Source organism: Pristiophorus japonicus, chromosome 21 (assembly GCF_044704955.1).
Source record: "Pristiophorus japonicus isolate sPriJap1 chromosome 21, sPriJap1.hap1, whole genome shotgun sequence".
NCBI classification, from domain to species: Eukaryota; Metazoa; Chordata; class Chondrichthyes; family Pristiophoridae; genus Pristiophorus; species Pristiophorus japonicus.
Genome location: NC_091997.1, coordinates 47304608 through 47328780, shown reverse-complemented (window position 1 = coordinate 47328780; position 24173 = coordinate 47304608).

Sequence of the window (24173 nt, the reverse complement as noted above, 5' to 3'; positions counted from 1 at the left end):
TGTCCGAAGACACCGAAGATAGAAGAAACAAACCACCGAAGATAGAAGAAATAAACCACCAGACTGCGGAAGGCACAGTAGTGAGTATAACCTCTGGTCCCCAGAACTCCCAACTCAGTTAGGCCAGGAAAGGTGGGAGGTTGGGCATTGTACTGCTAAACTGGTGTAAAGATTTTCGTTGGGTCCGTTTTAGTGGGATTTAGGGGGATTATTTTGTTGGTGTATTGCTGTTTGTTGAGTTACACCTTGTCAAATAAATTGGAAGCCTAAAGTTCCTCTTGGAATCACCTTGTCTCAGTTCTATTGTATTACATCTCCTGATCGTGAGTCTCATGTCAGAACAGTGTAAGGGAAGCTAGGAGCGCCTCGAAAACGCTCAACTGTGTGTCACAGGCTAGGGAAGAAGGCGTTAGGAGTGTTTGACACTCACAGGTGCCTCACAGGCTAGGCATAAGCTGTGGGGACGCACGAGTCTCAAAACCCCCTTCATAAGCTGTGGACACAGTCTCTCCAGGGGTGCTCTTGCAGCACTCAGGGTACCTCACAGGCCAGGCATAAGCTGTGAGGGCAGAAGCCCAGAGAGAGACACCCAAGGCACAACAACCCTGTGAAAACCCCTTACACATTTGTGAATAATTTACTGGCACCTGGGAATCCCTGGCCCAAGACCACCCTCAGTGGAGGAAGTGCATCCGGGAGGGCACTGAGCTCCTCAAGTCTCATTGCCGAGAGCATGCAGAAATCAAGCGCAGGCAGCGGAAAGAGCGTGCGGCAAACCAATCCCACCCACCCTTTCCTTCAACGACTGCCTGTCCCACCTGTGACAGAGATGGTAATTCCCATATTGGACTGTTCAGTCACCTGAGAACCCATTTTTAGAGCGGAAGGGGCTGCCTATGATGATAACTGGCCCACAAGTCAGATTCATCCCTTCGTCTCTAATATGTCCTTACTATACAGTACAAATGCACACGAGGCGCATACTAGAGAGAAGGTCACTCTGTGACCAGTAACCTTTATTAGCCAGCACTGAAGTGAAGAAGATGGGTGGAGCTTCCCCTTTTATACCTGAAAGTCCAGGTTAGGAGTGTCTCCCACAAGTTCACCACCTAGTGGTCAGTGTTGTCACGGTGTACGACTTAGGTCAGTTCATACATGGATTACAATGACAGTTGAATACGTGACAGTCTCTAATTGTGCCTTAATGCATGCCATGTGTGAAAAATTAATACGCTGAAACTCAACTTCGGTACAATAATAGCAAATGTAGTTTTAATGTCAAAATAACTTTTTTAATGAGAACGAAACAAGCAAACCACCGAAGGTACAATTACAATTTAAAAATAAGTAAAGTACATGGTATCAACAGAATGGGAAATGCATAATAATGAGCATTGTTATTTTAATGAAGAAGCCTATTATTCTTTCATTTGATCACTTTTTAATATACTTGATCTTGGTGCTGGGGACTGGGTGGTGCACTGATTAAATGCTGGCTTTTCACTTCGGGAACATGGGTGGAAATGGTTCCGACCTCACACCAATTCCATCGGGCTGGTGTCAGGGTTTACAATGTTCCCAACCCTCCCAGTGGAATTGGACACATGGGAATTCATCCCATAGTCTGAATGACCATGGGCAGGACATTCCTACCGAAACATGTTCAGTCATGTCTGCTGGTTGGGGAGTCTGGGACTTGAGGGCATAGTCGAAAAATTAGAGCCAGACCTTTCAGGGGAGAAATTAAGAAACACTTCTACACACAAAGGAAGTTTCTTCCGCATACGGCAATTGATGCTCGATCAATTGTTAACTTTAAATCTGCGATTGATAGATTTTTGCTAATTAAAGGTATTAAGGGATAGGGGGCAAAGGTGAGTATATGGAGTTAGATCATAGATCAACCATGATCTCACTGACTGAGGGAACAGGCTCGAGGGGCTGAATGGCCTCCTCCTGTTCCTATGTTTCTGTGTGTTGTGTTAAGTGACAGGTGAGTCCATGACCAACCTGCTGTGTTTAGCTAGAAATTGCAAAAGAGTTATGTGTTCTGCAGTGTGCAATGGAGCGTGGTGGAGGGTAGTGATGGGGTAGTGGTAAGGGGGGTTGGTGGGGGGGGTGAGAGGGGTGAGAGGGGTGCGTGGGATGGTGGGTGAGGGAGGTGGTGGGTGAGGTGGTGGGGTGGGGGGACGGTATTAATAATGGGCAATAAAGTGCAAGTCACGTTGCTCTGGTTCTTTGCAGCTTGGCAATGTATTTCAGGCCTGGCCCAAGACTGTTCAAATTGGAGGAGAAGCATCCGGGAAGGCGCCGAACACTTCGAGTCTCTTCACCGGGAGCACGCGGAAGCCAAGTACAAACAGCGGAAGGAGCGCTCGACAACCCAAGCACCCCACCCACCCGTCCCTCCAACCACCGCCTGCCCCACCTGTGGCAGAGACTGTAAATCCCACATTGGACTCAGTCACCTTCGAACTCATTAGTGTGGAAGCAAGTCATCCTCGACTCCGGGGGACGGCCTAAGAAGAAAAAGATGAATGTATTTCAGGATGTTCAAATGCAAATGCAAATTACTGCAGATGCTGGAAAACTGTAATAAAAATCTGATGCAAGGTCATCGACCCGAGACGTTAACTCTGTTTTTCCCTCTCTACAGATGCTGCCTAACCTGCTGAATATTTGCAGCATTTTCTGGTTTATTTAAATGCAAACTGCACTCTACAGGAGATAACGTGACTCTGAAAATGCAGGGAGGGTAATGATAACAAAGAGGAACATTACGCTATTCAATAGCATTTTCCGAATCAATTTGAAAAGCACTTAGCTTCAGCGTCAAGCAACTGGGTGCTCAGATCAATCCTTTTAGGCCAGCACATGAATTAATTGCACTGCTTATCTCAAATTTGAATAACACAGAACATTGCTAAGTGTTCTGAGAAGATGTTTCATTCTCAATGATCAGATTCAGAGACCCACCGAGGTACTCTGGCTCACTGGTGTCCCGATCAAACTTCATGATTCCAATTTTTGATGCAGTGCCATTTTTGTGGTGGATCTGCGGAAGATTGCAGTACAACAATCTAAACTTATGGTTGCGTTAAAAGAGCACTCACTTCCCTGGGAACATTGTTGCCCAGAAGGCTGAGTTCTCATGTCCCACAGAGCATCACTAGGAATGGGAGATGTGCCTCGTGATTGGTGCAGATTGTTGGTAGGTGAGTGATTGGTGGTGGGTTGAGCAGTGTGTGAGGCTAGTGGTGCAGTTGGTAGGAGACGGTTTTTGTAGATGCATTCACTGACCTTGACCACTGGTCAGAGGTCATGGAGCTTCGTTGGGCGCTAGAGCCAGGTGTTGGCAGTGACGGTCGCGGTGATGTGGTCCCACATCATTCTTTCTGGAGGGCCTCCTGGCCCCTGTGGGTAGAGGACCTCTCGTCAGTATTGACCCTCTGCACAAAGCTGGAGTGCTGCCGGCCAGACCCTGGGCACTCCTCCCTGGCTTGCTGAGCCATTTGTGTTAGGTTAAGAAGGGAATTCAGCTTTAAGGGCTCAATATTCACACTTGGGAGTTCTTTTTAATGTTAATTTTTTTTTGAAAGGCAGTAAGGGCTGAAAACTGCATTGTTTCACTTTAATTTGTATTCGTCCTGCGTGTATTGCCCCTTTAATTCATAGAACTTTTAATTGCCCACAATTGCCCGAGGTTCCCAGAGGCCATGCGAACCTCGAACGCCACTTCAGGACGGGAACGTCGCCTCGCAGGTCCCCACTAACGCCACCAGGGGGGGCATTACACAGAACGTTGGCGCTGCGCCACCAATCTCCAACCCACCCCCTCAGACGGATTTAGTCTTCTTAGCGTTGCGGCTATTTTCGGTGGTCGTTAACTCCAGTTGTCGGTGACTTTCGTGACGAACACGAATTTCTCGGCTTAAGTGTTAATTTTTGATACTAAGCTGAAGTTATTTGTACAGGCTTATTTAAGAGTGATTACTGGGTTGAATTGCCTGAAGTAATGGTTTGACCTTTATAGTGTCAAAAATACTACTTTGCATGTAACGTTCAGAAGTTTATGAGTCAGTCATAATTTAAAGGTAGGGAGGGTTTGGAGGAAACAGAAGCCTGAAGAAAAGGTTAGATAAGTATGGTTGAGAGAAGAGTCCAACAGTTGGCAAGGCTCTAGTGTAATAACATTATAAATATATGCAAAGTATGAGTTCAAAGTTGAACAGAGTTGACTGCCGACAACAACAACCACTTGCATTTATATAAGCGCCTTTAACGTAGTAAAACATCCTAAAGCGCTTCACAGGAGCGTTATAAAACAAAACAAACCAGAAGAGAAGATTGCAGATGAATCACTGTGAACATACATCAGAGGTCAGAACCAGCACACTGCAGAGGAAGGCAGAAGTGATAAAGCAATTAAACCGCTTCAAAGGCTGCACATTTTTATATTAATGTTGTCCCAGAGATTGGCTCAACAGGAGCAGCACAATTGCTGCTCATTCACTGTATAAACTGGCCTACTCCTGCACCTATTTTCTATGTTTCTATGTTTCTATGAAAGGAACTAACTTTGGCAGCAAATACTGTAATCAGGAGGAATTAAAACTTATTGAGATGTTATATTAATTTGAACAATGCTTAGATTGTGTTAGTACAATTCAGAGTTGAGTTACCTTACCCTACGTTAAATTGAAGACAGTTAGTGCTGTTTTATCATAATTCTGAAGCTAAGCTATTTGGTTTGTGATGGTTAAGTTGACAATCGACTTATTCTTGACTATTGGTTCATTGGGAACAGTCCAGTATTGGTTCACTGGCAACAGTTCAGTATTGATCCATTGGGTACAGTGCTGTAGTGGTCCATTGGGAACAGTCCAGTATTGGTCTATTTGGTACAGTCCAGTATCGACCCATTGGGAACAGCCCAGTATTGGCCTATTGGTACAGCCCAGTATTGGTCCATTAGGAACAGCCCAGTATTGACCCATTGGGTACAGCCCAGTATTGGCCTATTGGTACAGTCCAATGTTGACCCATTGGGTACAGCCCAGTATTGGCCCATTGGGAACAGTGCAGTATTGATCCATTGTGTACAGTCCAGTATTGGCTCATTGATGTATAGCTTCAATATCTGTGAACCTAGGTGTTTCAATAAACAGTTGGATTTTCAGGGTGATTTGAGTTCTCTGAAGATAAAGCCAAAAGACTCAACGACTCATACCAACAAAATGGGCCATAATTTGCGGCCTCTCTCAGTGCGTACGATGTGTGAACGCACCCGAAGGGACCCTGCAAGTTCCGGGTTTAAACAAGAGAAGCCTAAACCCAGCACTTGCGATCTGTTATTATTTTATTTTGACAGATCGCGCACCTCCCCAGGAGAAGGGTCTTCGCAGGCAGAGATTTGGGCTATTTGCCCAATTCTTGCCCGGCAAATGTCCTTCCAACTCTTATGCCTGGTAAAAGCAGGCATAAGGCGTACTTTTACCAGCATAAGAATTTTAAAAGATAGAAAAAATAAATTTCATTACTTATTTTTATATTAAAAACTCTGCCCATGAATGTTCGTTTTCGTTTAACACAATTAAAATATTTTTTTTGTTATTTCAAAAAAATATTTTTTTTATAAAACATTGAATTTAATCTAATTTCTGTTACTTTTTAAAAAAGTGACGTGTTCTTTTTATTTATGTGTGTGTTTTTTTGTTTTTAGGGATATTCTCATTGATAGTAATGGGAGCTAAGAGCTCAGGGCTCCCATTACTATGAATGAGAATACTCTATTGTGATTGGTGGACCAGGCCCACGTGATCCCAGGATACACACACGCTCCTGGGATATGTATACCTCTGCACTGGGCTGTACAGCTAGGCCTCAAAGCGTAAGTATTCGTTCCTCTGGGACCACCGGCTGCTTTCATAAAACAAAATTCTGTACGAGGCACCAATTCTACAGTTGCTTGCAAACTACAGAAAGCTTCTTCTCTATCCTTTTGGTTTGTGCATATTGGTATAAGACAAATGCCACTTTGAATGATAGAGGTGATGGAAATAAATGTTGTTGAGTTATTATCAGCGTGGCAAATGAATGTGTCATTTTTCACGCTATTTGTCCCGATGTTATTGTGCAAATATTTTCCATACCCGTGTTAAATGCCTCTCTCCGCTATTTTATCAGATCTATTGGCCCATTTAATGACACGATAGGGTGACCAATGGTGCTGGATTGCCCGGAGTCTCATGGAACAGGCACCTGGTCTGCACAGTACCCTGGTTGTCAGGGCTTGCAGCCATTCAGCATTGCCTGCCTCCCTCCCTGCTGGTTGCCCCGGTGCCAGAACGCTGGATTGCTGCACCTCCGGTGAAGTTATGTTGGCGGGCGGAGGGAGCTGCTGTACAGTGCAGAGTGAGGAAGGGAAAAGCGATGGTGGTGGAGGGCAGGTCTATATATTAGTTTGCTTTGGGAGTCTTGTGTCGGGTAAGCGCTCTACTCGTAACTCCCGCATGGCAAGCGAGCCCCAGGTGGGCAGAGGAAGCATTACAAGGACACCCTCAAAGCCTCCTTGATAAAGTGCAACATCCCCATCGATACCTGGGAGTCCCTAGCCAAAGACCGCCCTAAGTGGAGGAAGTGCATCCGAGAGGGCGCTGAGCACCTCGATCTCGTCGCCGAGATCATGCAGAAATCAAGCGCAGGCAGCGGAAGGAGCATGCGGCAAACCAGACTCCCCACCCTTTCCTCCAACGGCTGCCTGTCCCACCTGTGACAGGGACTGTGGTTTCCGTATTGGACGATGCAGCCACCTAAGAACTCACTTTTAGAGTGGAAGCAAGGGACTGCCTATAATGATGATGACGATATTAGTTTAATGTGTAAATGTTCATAGTAAATGATAAGGAGCACGGAGCACTATCAGCAAAATGAGCCCCGAATGCGTGGTGCGCTGTGTTGAATTTGCCGAGGTGAAGTTCCCATGAATTCAAGCAGCGTAATCTAATCGTGCCTGTCGCAGGGCATCCTGCACCATCACAGAGCAGATTGGGATTACCAGGAAATGAACCATTCTTGAACTGACTGATTTACTGCTCTTGTTCTTCCTTTTAATTGGCTTTAATTAACTGCTGTGATTTTTCCTTGATACACAAGACCAGCAGTCAATTCAAGCCACGCAGGTTTGTCCAACTCTGCTGTAATTGGCTGCATTTGGACTAATTTAAAGTGAATTGAAAGTAATGTAAAGTAATTACAGTAGCAGCAGTAGAAACACAACAGGGCCAGGCTTGAATTGCCAGCTGATCACTGCGGGTACAGGTACCGGTGCCTATGAGTCCGAGGTTCTGGGCACAATGTGATAAACACCCGTGAATAGGTGCAATCATCAGGAACGCCGCCATGTCGTACTGAGGGCAGGGTCAGTTTTGTGGCCAGGGGTCAACGCTCTCTCTAAGCCGTGCGTGTGCGACCGAGCAGCTATCAGGAAAGCTATCTGGCCACTCACAAGCAGAAAGTTTAAAGGTACTGCACATAAATAAAATTTAAAGGGTACTTTGGCAGGACTGATTATATGAGTAAAGGCATCTTACTGCAATTATATCATCATAGGCGATCCCTCGAACGAGGTTGACTTGCTTCCACGAGAGTTCACAAGTGTTTCAATGAAGGACCCGATGTTCCAGGCCTGAACTCCAGTTGAGGGGGTGGAAGATGCCTGTGCGTGGATTTTTTAACATTTGGTGACCGTTGCCCACCAGCCACCACACGGGCTTGACCGAGCTAGGCCTTTATCCAGTGGCAAGGGTGAACCAGGATGACTGTAGATCTGCTCTGCTGCACGGACCTAGTGCACACACATATCGCAGTGTGGGCTGGTCCGTGCTGCCCCTGGGCCCTTGGCTCTTCTGGGCCCCGTGCCCTCATTCGCCGCACCACCACCATGATGTTCCAGGGCCCGGTGCTCCAGCTCTATTTATAGCCTCGGCCTGTGGTGATGTTCTCACACAGGTCGGGGCGGCCCACAATGTTGCAGGGTCCGGTGCTGGAATTGTACAGGGCCCTGTTGAGACCACACCTGGAGTACTGTGTACAGTTTTGGTCTCCTTACCTAAGGAAGGATATATTTGCCATAGAGGAAGTGCAACGAAGGTTCATCAGACTGATTCCTCAGATGGGGGGTTTGTCCTATGAGGAGAGATTGAGCAGACTAGGCCTATATTCTCTAGAGTTTAGAAGAATGAGAGGTTATCATGCAGAAACCCCAGGCCCGAGTATTGTACAAAGATAAAGCAAGAAAGCAATGCCTCAATTAATTAACGGACACAATCAGGAGAGAATTAATTTTGTTTGTGTTTGAGTTCAAATGAAGTAAGTGTGAGATTGTGGGGCAGGATTTAAATAGGAAATCATGATTAGACCACATGACAGAAACAGTGTTAAATGTTGTTAAATACAAGAGTTCTAGCTCCGACTAAATAAGAGGCAGCTTTTGACTCAACTTTATTTTTCTGCCAACTTTCCTATCATCAAATCTGACAATTTGATCTTTCCACGAAGGAGGCCAACCTCCATGGATGGTTTGGCACTCCCCTGGGATTGAGGGCTGTGCTCTCAGGCACTGCTGCTGGTATCATGGAAGAAAAGCACTTTGCATCTGCAGGCCGTGCACCTCAGCCCTCCCGACCTGCAATTCCCTCTCCCACTATCATACCTACTCCAGGAGGCTGTCTGACCATCTCAGCCATTCCCGCCTCCCAGGAGTGGCCTGGAATTTCTTTATAGCTGGTCCCGCCTCGTGACCTTGTGACTTCGCACTTCCAGTGAAGATACGGAGTGTAGCGGGGCCAGTCATGAGGAAGTTCGCTGCCTGAAAATTTCATAGAATCATAGAAATTTACAGCACGGAAGGAGGCCAATCGGCCCATCGTGTCCATGTCGGCCGACAAAGACCTATCCAGCCTAATCCCAATTTCCAGCACTTGGTCCGTAACCCAGCAGGTTACGGCACTTCAAGTGCACATTCAAGTACTTTTTAAATGTAGTGAGGGTTTCTGCCTCTACCACTCTTTCAGGCAGTGAGTTCCAGACCCCCACCACCGTCTGGGTGAAGAAATTTCCCCTCAAATTCTCTCTAAACCTCCTACCAATTACTTTAAATCTATGCCCCCTGGTTGTTGACCCCTCTGCTAAGCGAAATCGGTCTGTCCTATCCACTCTATCTAGGCCCCTCATAATTTTATACACTTCAATAATTTGAACTCCCTTCTCCCATCTCTGTCTAATAATCGCTCCATCCTGCAACATGCATGATTGGGCCATTGGGATCGGGATCAGGATCGATAATTCAGGAGGGGAAGCGGATGAAATGTCCTTTAAATATGATCTGTTCCCCAGTCATTGAAGGAGGGAAGAATGGAGAGGGTCATCGCTGCCCTTGGGCCGATTAACCCAGCCGCTGGGAATGGGGCAGTTCAAGTCGGATTGGGCAGTATGTTGTTGTATATTGGGTGGGATTTTGCTGTAGAAATAACGGTGAGGCTAACACCTTTATTTGCATGGAAGTTGGACAGCAAAGTCTGGCAATCGCACATGCTATTAAATGCGGAAATTCGGAAGTTGCTGTCCGAGATGCCCTGCTGCTCCAAAAGCTGTGCTATACCAATATCTCACTATCTGACTCACCGTTCAAATACATTAAACAGCGTGAAGTTGCTGTACTTACCTTAGATATAGCAACTGAACTCACCAGAAAAATGTTAAAGCTTATCCATTCCAACATAAATACCCTTTTAACGGTACATCATAATTACTGCCAAACAACCTCTCTGGCACTGAAAATATACTTTTACAAGCATGGATATGAATTATTGTTGGAGATTTAAAAATATTAATTATAACTAATTATTTTTTTATTATTTTTATCTCTTTTTTTTCTCTGGCTCTTAATCCAATCTTTCTTTCCCTCTCTTTAGCTTTCTGTACCTGATTTGACATTAAATTGACTGTTCTACCTTACACTTGCTGGTTCAGGCTCTAAGAGCTGGATTTTGCGAGGGGTCAGCGTGTGCGATCGGTGGCGGGTTGGTTGGGAAAGTGTTATTTTTTCCCTAGTGGGTCGGGACCCCGCTGTGAACCTGCCGCCATCTGCCTTTACCAAATGCCAGGTCTGTCAGCGCTGAGCAGACCTGACACACAGCAGCAGATTATAATCATTAGTAGTTTGTTTACAGCCACTTAGCAATGCTTTTTCCCAGCTTTTTGGATTTGACACGTCTCCCATCAGTTTCCCACTGGACCTAGACCTTGTCTGTGAAGCTGAGGCAGGAGGTCAGTAGCCATTGAATCAGCTGATGAGTTGACAGCTTCAAACATCACATCAAAGCTCCCAGTTAATTGAGAAATGTTCCTTATCACTAGTTTCTCTAAATTGTATTTCCACTACAGATTCAGAATGCTGCAAGCCTTTACACAAGTCTCCATCAAGTCTGATCTCATTACCTCTCTCACCATTGACAGGTCGCTTCTGTCATCTCTACTTCACCTGCCATCTATTCCATCAGCATTGCTGCTCTTGAAACTCTCTCACCTTGGTCCTCAGAATCTCACCACGATCAGCCCCAACACCACCATCATCAGGCACACCAGCAGCACCAACAACAACACCAACCTTCTCCGCAATCAACTGATGCTGCACAGGACACAAGACATCAGCACCCAAGTACATTGCTGCCCGGGATGCCAGGGATGGCCTCACCATGGTCAGATTGACTTCACTTGATGCTGTGTACCCTGGCTGTCACATGATGCGCCAGGTTGGCACCACCCAACACCAGCCATTCCTGTCACACTCATCACCATTGCGGGGGCACCGTTATGACTCACAATTCACTGCAACTCATTCAGCCACTTCCAAAGGTGCACACAAATCTGTTCAAGAACACAAAGTGTTGAAAATAAAGGTTTCGATGTTTGACACCACATTAACAGAGACATGACATGAACATTGCATTAAACACCCAAGTGACTACCCTTGTGTGTTGTTAGTTGGTATGATTGCACTACAATGAGAGTGAGTGTGAGGGGGGGGCTAATGAGCTGGGGATGTGATAATGTAGATAGAGAGAGGGATGGGTGAAGGTGTAATGTAAGTTGGTGTAAGTAAGGATGTGCAGGAGTAGGGTAGGGAATGCAGAGTGATGGGGATGTGATGAGTGGCACAGCAGGATGAGGTGAGGTCGAGTGTGGCTTTGTACTGACGTTTTGTGATCTGATGAGGTGATTGAAATGCTTGCGGCACGGCACCCAGGTCCTCCTGATCACATCCCTTCTTGTGTCCTTGCTTTGCAACGTGCAACCATAGAATTATAGAATCATAGAATGGTTACAGCATGGAAGGAGGCCATTCGGCCTGTCGAGCCTGTGCCGGGTCTCTGCAAGAGCATTTCAGCTAGTCCCATTCCCCTACCCTTTCCCCGTAGCCCTGCAATTTATTTTCCTTCAGGTATTTATTCAATTCCCTTTTGAAAGCCGTGATTGAATCTGCCTCCACCACCCTTTCAGGCAGTGCATTCCAGATCCTAAACACTCGCTGCGTAAAAAAGTGTTTTCTTATATCGCCATTGGTTCTTCTGCCAATCACCTTAAATCTGTGTCCTCTGGTTCTCGACCCTTCCACTAATGGGAACAGTTTCTCCCTATCTACTCAGTCCAGACCCCACATGATTTTGAATATCTTGATCAAATCTCCTCTCAAACTTCTCTGCTCTAAGTAGAACAACCCCAGCTTCTCCAGTCTATCCACGTAACTGAAGTCCCTCAACCCTGGAACCATTCTTGTAAATCTTTTCTGCTCCCTCTCTAAGGCCTTCACATCCTTCCTAAAGTGCGGTGCCCAGAATTGGACACAATATCCAGTTGAGGCTGAACCAGTGTTTTATACAGGTTCGTCATAACTTCAATGCTTTTGTACTCTGTGATTTTAAATGGCTGAAAATGACTTTAAAAACTATACTGAACCATTCACTGCTTTCATTGGTGTGCACTAGTCAATTTGTTAGTAAATTCAATATTTTTTAATATGTAAGAATGCCTCCTTGTGCCTATGTGCTTAAGAAAATTAGCTTTATTTGAAGAGCCTCCTCGAAGAGCCAGAAAGGGGCACAATGGGCGGAAACGCGCTCGGTTCGTTATTTCCATCTGGGGGCGTGGCCAGTTTCATGGGTGGGGCCAGCTTTCAGTGCGATGTTTTGTAAACCGGTGTTAAAGATCACAAAAACTCTGCATTTAAAATTCCACAATTGTTCGCGCTGGTGTGACCGATTTCAGCCAGATTGCTCTGATAGATCCAGCGGAAACTCAAGGCCCACTGATCCTGAAAACTCTCCTTCTTTGCCACGCTGTCAACGTTTGTCTGCTAAGGCTCCTGTGAAGCACCTTGGGACATTTTACCATGTTAAAGGTGCTATATAAGTGCAAGTTGTTTCTATTCTTTTATATTCTTCCTTTGACTTATACATTTTGCTGTGATTCAGCTCACGGGACTCTTTGTATTCTTTAAAACAAAAGGACAAAGATTTTAATTGGTGCTTGGTGATAATGAGACATTCGCCTAAGGAAAATGCAGTTACAAATGTCATGTGATCAATTATCATATGATCAGTGTCGTTTGACCGAATGCTACATGGCCAAACATCACATGATCAAATATCACAAGATCAAACCTCCAGGAATATGTGCAACCAGAATTGGCAACCCTAACGAGCATCCAATTAAATCACCAACAGTAGTTTCTCGCCTCTCATTTCAGTATCCAACGTTCTGCGGTTAGGTACAGCACGGACCAGAAGCACAGCAAGGCTCGTTGTATTCTTCCCCAACAATGTCCTTTAAACTGGAAGCCAGATGAGCAACCACTGCTGCATCAGTGTGACATTTTCCACTTCCAAACCAACCATCCTCTTTGAAAATATTCTGTCCGTCAAAAAGGTTCTGACAAAAGTTCATCAGGCTGAAACGTTAACTCTGTTACTCCCACCACAGATGCTGCCCGACCTGCCGAATATTTTCAGCATTTTCGGTTATTATTTCAGATTTCCAGCATCAGCAGTATTTTGCTTTTGTCTTTGAAAATATTTTTCTCCCGCCGGTCAGACTACAGTAATGAAAATCCCACGGTCTCGCAGCGCTTCTCCTGTCAGTCACCCGTGGGCCTCCTGTCCCTGTTAGAGGCTCAATAGGAAGATTTACCACATAAACTGGCACACAATCAAATATCACATATTATTAAAAGGATGTAGAGACATTGGAGAAGGTGCAAAGAAAATGAACAAGGATGATACCAGAGCTGAGAGGTTATACTTATCAGGAAAGGCTGAACAAACCGTGGATTTTTTTCTCGAGCAAAGATAAGGCTGAGGCTTAATGATTGATGTTTCCACGTTCCAAGCTCAGGGAGTCCAAAACCAAGGGCCATAAATGTAAGATAGTTTGTAATATATCCAATAGGGAATTCAGGAGGAACTTCTTTACCCAGAGAGTGGTTGCAATGTGGAACTCGCTACCACAGAGAGTGGTTGAGATGAATAGCTTAGACTCATTTAAGGGGAAGCTGGATAAACACATGGGGGAAAAAAGAATAGAAGGTTATTGACCCTCCCTATCTCTGTAATCTCCTCCAGCCTCACAACCGCCCCCCCCCCCACACAACCCCCCCACCCCCCCCACCCCGGCCCTGAGATATCTGTGCTCCTCTAATTCTGCCCTCTTGAGCATTCCTGATTATAATCACTCAACCATCGGTGGCCATGCCTTCAGTGGCCTGGGCCCCAAGCTCTGGAACTCCCTCCCTAAACCTCTCCGACTCTCTACCTCAATTTCCTCCTTTCAGACATTCCTTAAAACTTACCTCTCATCTGCCGTAATTTCTTCTTCTGTGGCTCGGTGTCAAATTTATTTGTTTTGTCTTAAAACACTCCTGTGAAGCGCCTTGGGATGTTTCACTACGTTAAAGGCGCTATATAAATACAAGTTGTTGTTGTTATGCCATTCGGGTGAGATGAAGAGGGGTGGGAGGAGGCTCGTGTGCGCCATAAAAACCGGCATTGACCAGTTGGTCCGAATGCCCTGCTTCCCTGCTGTAAATTTTATGTAAAATGTTTGGGAAGTTTAGCATTACGCACTTAGAAACAGCTTTACATACAGCAGCATTCAGCCAGTCATGGCGGTCTTGCAACGAGTGATCAGGGCAGAGGATCGTGGCTGTGATGTCGTGGGTGATCGTGACGGAGGTGCGGCGAGTGTTTGTGACAGAGGAGCGGCGAGAGATCGTGGTGGAGGTGTGGCGAATGAGGATATGGAGCCCAGAAGAGCCGAGGGCCCAGGGGTAGCACGAACCAGCCCACACTGCGATATGTGAGCGCACTAGGTCCGGGCAGCAGAGCCGGTCTCCAGCCGTCCTGGTTAATCTTTGCCACTGGACCAAGACCTAGCTCTGTCAAGCCCGTGTGGTGGCTGGTGTGCAACGGTCACCACATGTTAAAAAAATCCACGCACAGGCATCTTCCACCCCCTCAATTGGAGTTCAAGACTGGAACATCGGGTCCTTCATTGAAACATCTGTGAACTCTTGTGGGAGCAAGTCCTCCTCGTTCAAGGGACCGCCTATGATGATGACTCAGCCAATACTGCGATCATATAAACTCTATCCTTGCTGACTGACTTACTGCTTCTAACTGGTTGTTTAATTAATATTAATGCGGCACTCATTGGGAGATTTATCATTAAGTGATTTGCAGTTGCTTACTGTAAAACTCTATAAAGATACCTAGTATTTTCCTTTAACTAGCTGCTCAGTGCCTTTCTCTTCCCCCAAGTACTAGCCCTGGCTGTAGCCTTTGACAAAATCAGGTTTATCTCCCAGGTGGAGTTAGTAGACGCTGTTTCGGCTGGGTACAAACAACAAACAAAGAAACTCAAGATATTATTCCTGTCACACAGTGACCTCTGTAGCCTAACACTGCTAATCCTCCAGAGCGTGTCACTGGCAAGATGTAACTCTGCCTTCCTCCTTGTATCTCTGTTGTTAATCTTGCCATTCTTGTGATTGCCGTTCCATTTCTCAGTGCCGTGCGGGAGATGTAGCTCTTGGGACTTTATTACTCACTCAGCGATGAGCATTTCAGTTCATTTCTGGGAATGGGGTCAGCAGCAAGTGACTCTTCGCACTGTCACAATAAACGTTCCTCATGAATATTCCCGGACTGACAGTCTGATCATTTTAATTATGTTTGTGTCTTTAAGGTGAGGGACGTGATGCTGGGCCAAAGAACATATTCTTCTTGTGTTACTCAGTATTAACACCGTGTGTTGCCAGATCAGGCATGGCATCATGTAAATGCAGAACGAAAATTCTTCCACCTTATCAGAGTTTGGGAATTTCGACCATATTTAGCACCAACAAACAATTGCATTTAGGTGTCAGCCGGGGCCCAGTGGACAGCACTCTTGTATCTGAATCAAGAGGTCGTGGGTTCAAGTCCCACTCAAGAGACTTGAGCATAAAATGCAGGCTGACACTCCCAGTGCAATACCGAGGGAGCGCTGCATTGTCGGAGGAGATGAGATGTTAACTGAGGCCCCGTCTGCCCTCTCAGGTGGATGTGAAAGATCCTGTGGCATTATTCGAAGAAGAATTCTCCCTGAGGTTTCCTACCTATTACAATAGTCATTCATTCATTCATAGGCAGCCCCTCGAAATTGAGGAAGACTTGCTTCCAATCTAAACATGAGTTCTCACGTGACTGAACAGCCCAATGCTGGAATTACAGTCTCTGTCACAGGTGGGACAGACAGTCGGTGAAGGAAAAGGTGGGGTGGGGAGTCTGGTTTGCCGCACGCTCCGTCCGCTGCCTGCACTTGATTTCTGCATGCTCTCGGCGACGAGACTCGAGGTGCTCAGCGCCCTCCCGGATGCTCTTCCTCCACTTTGGGCGGTCTTGGGCCAGGGATTACCAGGTGTCGGTGGGGATGTTGCACTTTATCAAGGAGGCTTTGAGGGTGTCCTTGAAATGTTTCCTCTGCCCACCTGAGGATTGCTTGCTGTGTAGGAGTTCTGAGTAGAGCGCTTGCTTTGGGAGTCTTGTGTCTGGCATGCGGACAATGTGTCTCGCCCAACAGAGCTGGTCGAGAGTGGTCAGTGCTTCAATACTGGGGATGTTGGCCTGAGCAAGAACACTGACGTTTGTGCGTCTATCCTCCCAGGGGATTTGTAGGATCTTGCGGCGACAACGTTGGTGGTATTTCTCCAGTGATTTGAGGTGTCTACTGTATATGGTCCACGTCTCTGAGCCATATAGGAGGGCGGGTATCACTACTGCCCTATAGACCATAAGCTTGGTGTCAGATTTGAGGGCCTGATCTTCGAACACTCTCTTCCTCAGGCGACCGAAGGCTGTGCTGGTGCACTGGAGGTGTGTTGCACCTCGTCGTCAATGTCTGCCTTTGCTGATAATAGGATCCCGATGTATGGAAAATGGTCCACGTTGTCCAAGGCTGCGCCGTGGATCTTGATAACCAGGGTTGGGGGGGGGGGGGGGGCAGTGCTGTGTGGCGGGGTCAGGTTGGTGGAGGACCTTTGTCTTACGGATGTTTAGTGTAAGGCCCATGCTTTCTTACGCCTCGGTGAAGATGTTGACGATGGCTTGGAGTTCAGCCTCTTAATGTGTGCAGACGCAAGCGTCATCCGTGTACTGTAGCTCGATGACAGAGGATGGGACGGTCTTGGATCTGGCCTGGAGGCGACAAAGATTAAACAGGTTCCCATTGGTTCTATAGTTTAGATCTCCTTAATCGAGACTCTGCCTTTGACACGAGTGCCCTCGACTCCATCCCGCAGCATGCTACCCGCCACCACCTCAGCAAAACCCCAGCCCTGCACGAGGTAGAAAAGGCCGCCCGTCAGCTCAAGAACAACAAGGCATCAGGAGCAGATGGAATCCCCACTGAGGCACTAAAGTATGGCAGGGAGGCACTATTGGTACGAATGCATGACCTCATCTCTCTCATCTGGAAGCAGGAGATCATGCCAGGAGATCTCAGAGATACCGTAATCATGACCATCTTTAAAAAAGGGGACAAGTCCTACAATGGTAACTACGGAGGAACCTCCCTGTTGTCAGCCACTGGGAAAGTCATCTCTAGAATCCTCCTCCACCATCTTCTCCCTGTGGCTGAAGAGCTCCTCCCAGAATCACAATGTGGATTCCGTCCTTTACGGGGTACAACGGACATGATCTTCACGGTGCAACAACTACAAGAGAAATGCAGAGAACAGCACCGATCCTTGTACATTACAACAGTAACTACACTTTAAAAACGACATTATTAGCTGTAAACGCTTTGGGACGTCTAGTGGTCATCAAAGTTGCTGTATAAATGCAAGTATTTCTAACTCTCTTTTTGGTGTCCGGCCAATTATTTCCTTCAACCAACATTTTAAACAGATGATCTGGTTGTTTATATAATTGCTGTTTGTGGGAGCTTGCTGTGCGCAAATTGGCTGCCGCGATTTCTACATTACAACAGTGACTACACTTCAAAGGTACATCGGCTGTTATCAAACAAAATTTAACACCGAGCCACAATTAGGACAGGTGACCAAAAACTTTGTCAAAGAGGTAGATGTTAAGGAGCATCTTAAAAGAGGGAAAAGTAGAGAGGCAGAGAGGTTTAGGGAGGGAGTTCCAGAGATGTCCTGAGATCGTGAATGACGCCATATGTAATGTCTGTAAGCTTGTAATGTTTGTAGCTCCACACTGTGGATGTGGACGTATTGCGTACTGCAAGAGCAGGGTTAATAATAAACAGCCCAGGCAGATTCAGGAGACTTCCGAGAGAGCTGCCTGCCATGTTAGGAAGCTGTGTGTGCTGTGCTCTGTGAATATATCACATTTGGCGACAAGGATGGGATTTTTTGGATGATTTAAAGCTTAATTTTTGTTGATGAAGGATTCAGCCAGCCGACAGAAGACTTTGGAAGTTTCTGTCTTTGAAAAAAGCTACAAAATCCGAGATAAAATACAGCACACGGTGTGAACAGCTAGAGATTAAAATGGCAGGTGTATTGGGATTTTTGGGGGAATATAGACACGACCGGGAACGTTTTAAAGCATATATGGATCGGCTAGAAATGTATTTCATTGCAAATAACATAATCGAAGTTCCAGACAATGCAGTCCAGAACCGGGCTGTGTTGGAACGTAAGAGAGCGATCTACTTATCGGAGGCAGGTCTGGCATTATATGACACTCTTGTAAATCTGTGTGCCTGACGAGCCAAAGAGATTTTAACAAAGCTGGAGCAGCACTATAACCTCAAACAGTTAGAAATTGCTGAAAGCTATCGTTTCGGGATTTGGAAACAAAAAGCTGATGATTGTATCAGTGATTACATCATAGCATTAAAAAAGCTATCGATGCACTGTAATTTTGGAAACTTTCAAAACCGAGCATTACGGAATCGTTTTGTTTGTGGGGTGAAAAATGATGCGATCAGAAGGAAGTTATTGATGACGGATTGACTTTTGAGATTGCTTGTCAGACAGCGAGGTCGATGGGCATGGCCGATCAATATCCTGAGAATTAAATAATAATTACGGTTGTCAGTCAACCGAGGTAAATCACCTGCAGGTTCAAAGTAAAAGACTGGCATGGCCGAAAGTCTCAGAAACTGGAAATTCTAACAGAGCGTCGAAGTCGTGCTATAGGTGCCTGGGACAACACATTGCTCAAAGTTGTCCATACGTGAAGGCAGAGTGTTTCTTCTCCAGGAAGACTGGGCCTCTTGCGAAGGCATGCCGACTGAAGGGTAAACCAGTTTTTAAAGCTATGAGTCCAGCGTTCAAAGCTATGTGTAGAAATCCAAAGAGACGACATAGCACGGAAGAACAACAACAGGACGAGGAGATGTTAGAGTTACACGTCATCAGGAGCACGAGGTTAACGGACAGCGATTCGGAAAGCATCAAAATCCACATAAATGTTGCGGGATTCAAGATACCAATGGAAATTGACACGGGTGCATCTGTGAGTGTAGTACCGGAGTCACTATACCGCGACAAATTGCGTGATTTCCAACTGGAGAAATCCAAGATAGAGCTACGAGGCTACTCGGGAGAGAAAATTCCTGTAGTAGGTCGTATCACCGTACGGGTGAAATATAAAGATCAATTTCATAACTTGCCTCCAATAGTAGTGAAAGGAGACAAGTCTGCCTTACTAGGAAGAAATTGGTTGAGCTCACTGAAGCTGGATTGGAGTAAGATTTTCTGTGTGGAAGCGAGATTTTCATCAACGGATGAGGTTATCAAGAAGTATCTGAAGGTGTTCTGCGAAATGGGCAGTCCAATCCAAGGCTTCAAGGTGAGTGTCAGGCTACAGAAGGACGCTAGATCAGTTTACTACAAGCCACGTTCCGTACCATATGCACTCAAGGAGAAAGTTGAGCAAGAACTCAAAAGACTAGGGACTCAGAACATTATTTGTAAGATAGATCGATGTAATTGGGCTGCACCCATTGTTGTTGTACCTAAGTCCGATGGTAAGGTAAGATTGTGTGGTGATTATAAAGTAACCGTAAACCAGGTTCTAGAGGGTCTAGAGGGTAATGTCCCCAATATATTGCCGAATATAAAAGATTTGTTCACAACACTGACAGGTGGTCAGACCTTCTCAAAACTGGATCTACTTACAGCTTGAACTAGATGAGGAGTCCAAGTCATGTTTGACTATAAATACTCATCTAGGCCTATATCAATTTAATAGGCTACCGTTTGGAGTGTCTTCCGCCCCTGCCATATTCCAAGGGGTGATGAACCAGATTTTGCAAGGTATTGAAGGGGTAGTATGTTATTTGGATGACATACTAATTTAGCACCAAATAGGCAAATTCATAATAACATATTGAATGAAGTCCTCAAATGGCTAGAGAAGCACAGAGTACAAGTGTCTGCTCATAAGTGTGAGTTATTAAAAAACTCAGTGGAGTACTTAGGGTACAGAGTAGACAAAGATGGTTTACATCCAACCATGGAAAAATTGGATGCAATTAGAAATGCACCCACTCCCAGGAATGTCACTGAACTTCGTTCATTCTTGGGTCTTTTGAACTATTATGGAAAGTTCCTACCAAATTTGGCTACAGTATTACATGCACTGAATTAACTTTTGAAAAAACAGGTCCATTGGAAGTGGTCGAAAGAATGCGATACAGCATTCAAGGAGTGTAAAAGCAAATTAGTAGAGAGCACCATGTTAGTTCACTATGACATATCTAAGGAGATTAAGCTAGCATGTGATGCCTCTCCATATGGAGTTGGGGCAGTAATCTCTCATGTATTAAGTAGTGGGGAGGAGAGACCAATTGCTTTTGCTTCACGCTCTCAGTGCCAGTGAGAGTAATTATGCGCAAATTGAAAGGGAAGTTTTGGCATTAATTTTTGGGATCAAGAAGTTTCACAAATACTTGTATGGTCATAAGTTTACCATCGTTACAGACCATAAGCCCCTAACAGCAATCCTCCACCCAAAGTCCTCAGTTCCAACATTAGCTGCAGCCCGAATACAGAGATGGGCTTTGAATTTGTCAGCATATACATATGATATTGAATACAGACGATCAGCTGACCACAGTAATTGCTGATGCAATGTCTAGATTGCCTTCCCCATCACAAGTTACACCCGATAGGGAAGAAGTGTTTTATTTTTCATACATTAATGAACTGCCAATCACAGCTGAAGAGATTGGTAGAGCAACCAAACGTGACCCAGTGATGTCAAAGGTGTATGAGTATATTGCAAATGGATGGCCAAACCAGGTAACAGACAAAGATACACATCCATTCTTCATTCGTAGGAATGAATTATCAGTCGATAAAGATTGTATCATGTGGGGTGCAAGAGTGGTTATACCAAATAAATTCAGGTCCAAATTATTAGGAGACCTCCATGACCAGCACCTGGGAATGTGCTTGACCAAGAGTTTTGCACGCAGTTATTTATGGTAGCCAGGTCTTGATAAAGATATCGAGTACACCGTGAGTCAGTGTACAACATGTCAATTGGTAAGCAAGCAACCACCACCAGTACCATTACAGCCATGGAAATGGCCTCCCAGGGTGTGGCAAAGGCTACATATTGATTTTGCTGAGTTACAAGGACAACAATTGTTCATTGTGATTGATAGCCATTCGAAGTGGGTTGAGGTGTTTCCAATGTGGAAAATAACAACAAGTAAAACATTAGACATTTTACAAAAATTATTTTCTGCATTTGTCCTCCCTGAAGAAATTGTTTCGGATAATGGACCACAATTTTGTTCAGAAGAATTTGCACAATTCACGTGCAAAAATGGTGTGAAATATACCAAGGTTCCACCATACCATCCTGCTTCGAATGGTGCAGTAGAGCGCACTGTACAAATTGTAAAACATGCCCTCATAAAACAAATGTTAGATCCAAATCCAAGGAAACGACAGTTGTCATTGGATCACACATTGGCTAACTTTTTGATTACATATCGAAATACTCCTCATACAATTACTGGTAGAACACCAGCAGAGTTGTTTCTCAACACCACCCACGAAACAGATTCTCGTTGTTAAAGACAAATTTGGCACAGTCCGTAGAAGAGACACAATTAAGACAGAAAGAGAATCATGATAAAGGTGGAGTAAAAGAGAGAAGTGTGAAATTAAACCAGAAGGTGAGAGTGAAGAACCATCACCATAAATGGTTAAAGTGGTTACCAGGAAGAATGGTGAAGATATGTGGTCCTCACAGATATTTGGTAAAGATGTTTGATAATGGACAGGTTAGGTTTGTTCATATTGATCATATTTTACCTACAGACATGGAAGGAGTCGAAGGTGGGAATGATTGAATTATTTCTGACTCATCAGATAGTTTTGATACACCAGTAACAAATCCTAAATCCAATGTACTGGAAACAAATCCAGGAGAGAATCAGAATGAAAGTCTGAGTCCGAGTCAGGAAAACAAAGAGCCTGAAGTTTATAGTGAGTTCAAATGAAAATCAAGGAAATTCCATGGAGGAAAACATTCCTCAGGATGAGCCTCAAATGAGTTTAGATTCGACATCATGTTTGGAAGGTTCTGTTCGAGAGCGAAGGTAGCCTCTTCGAAACAGAAAACAAGTGGTAAAGTTAAATTTGTAAATAAGTTTAGAAAAAATAAGTTTATATCCTGTGTTATGTATAAACATGAAAGTTATGTATGATGCTTGTTATAATAACTTCTTCATTAAGGAGGGAGAAGTGTAATGTCTGTAAGTTTGTAATGTTTGTAGCTGCACACTGTGGATGTGGACGTATTGTGTACTGCAAGTGTAGGGTCAATAATAAACAGCCCAGACAGATTCCAGAGACTTCCGAGAAAGCTGCCTGCCATGTTAAGAAGCTGTGTGTGCTGTGCTCTGTGAATATATCACACTATATAAATCCAAATCTTTCTGTTTTATAAATTTGTAATTAAGCAACCAGTTAAATCCAGTAAGCTAGTCTGCAGGTGAGAAGTGCGAGCTTAATAAGTAATGCTGCTCTCCACAATTATAAAGTTACTGCTTAGTCCCAAATCATCAATAATGCAATAAACCCATCCTCATATAAGCCCTCATGATGGCCAGGTTGTGCAGCATGCAGCAGATGATGACGAAAGGGGCTACCCTCTCAGGCGAGTACTGGAGGACTCCTCCCGAGTGGTCAAGGCAGCAGAACTGTTGCTTCAGCACTCCGATGGTCTGCTCAATGATGTTCCTGCTGGCGGCATGGCTCTCATTGTACGAGCGCTAGGCAGGAGTGGTGAGGTTGCGGAGGGAAGTCAGGTGCATAGTGGATAGCCCTTGTCTCCGAGCTTCCGGCTGCAAGCTTCATTTGGGGGCTGGAAGAGAGCTGGCACAACGGTCTGGTGCAGGATGAAGGCATCATGGCTGCTGCCAGGATAGCAGTCATTGACGGTGAGGATTCAGCGTGTGTGGTCACACACCAACTGCACATTCAGTGAGTGGGAGCGTTTGCGGTTACAGAAGATCTCAGGATTGTGATGCGGTGCCCTCAAAGTGACGTGGGTGCAGTTGATGGCGTCCTGCACCATGGGGAAGCCCGCTATCCTTACAAAGCCACATCCCGCTCGTCCTGCTTCTCTCTGCTCATGGGGAAGGAGATGTCGTCCCTCCTCCTTCTGTACAGAGCATCTGTGACCTCGCGGATGGAGCAATGGACGCCAAACTAGGAAATGGAGATGTCTCCTGTTGCTCACTGGAAAGATCCATTGTCGTAGGTATTGAGCGTGATGGTGACTTTGACTGCCACTGAGAGAGTCGTCCTCACCCTGGTCTGAGGCTCGAGGTCTGGTTGCAGGAGATGGCAGAGCTCTGTGCCCAAGACCTTGCTGAAGCACAGCCTTCGCACACACTGCTCCACAGTGAAACTGATGTCGGAGAACTGTTGCCGGAATACTCTGGGAGGGTAAGGTCTCCTGTTGCCAGCCCTGTGGCACCTTCTTCCTCTGGTAACATATTGCTGTGGTTCTCCCTGTTTTGCTGTCTGTCTTTGTCTGTGCCTTGCTCCCTGGGTCTCTCTCTGTCCCTGTCCCTCTCCCTCTCCCTCTCCCTCTCCCTTTCCTTCTCCCTCTCCCTTTCCCTCTCCCTCTCCCTCTCCCTGTCCCTCTCCCTCTCCCTGTCCCTCTCCCTCTCCCTGTCCTTCTCACTCTCACTCTCCCTCTCCCTCTCACTCTCCCTCTCCCTCTCCCTCTCCCTTTCCCTCTCACTCTCACTCTCACTCTCACTCTCCCTTTCCCTCTCACTCTCACTCTCACTCTCACTCTCACTCTCACTCTCCCTCTCCCTCTTCCTCTCCCTCTCCCTCTCCCTCTCCCTCTCCCTTTCCCTCTCCCTCCCTCTCCCTTTCCCTCTCCCTCTCCCTTTCCCTCTCCCTCTCCCTCTCCCTGTCCCTCTCCCTCTCCCTCCCCTCTCCCTGTCCCTCTCCCTCTCCCTGTCCCTCTCACTCTCACTCTCACTCTCCCTCTCACTCTCACTCTCCCTCTCCCTCTCCCTCTCCCTCTCACTCTCCCTCTCCCTCTCCCTTTCCCTCTCCCTCTCCC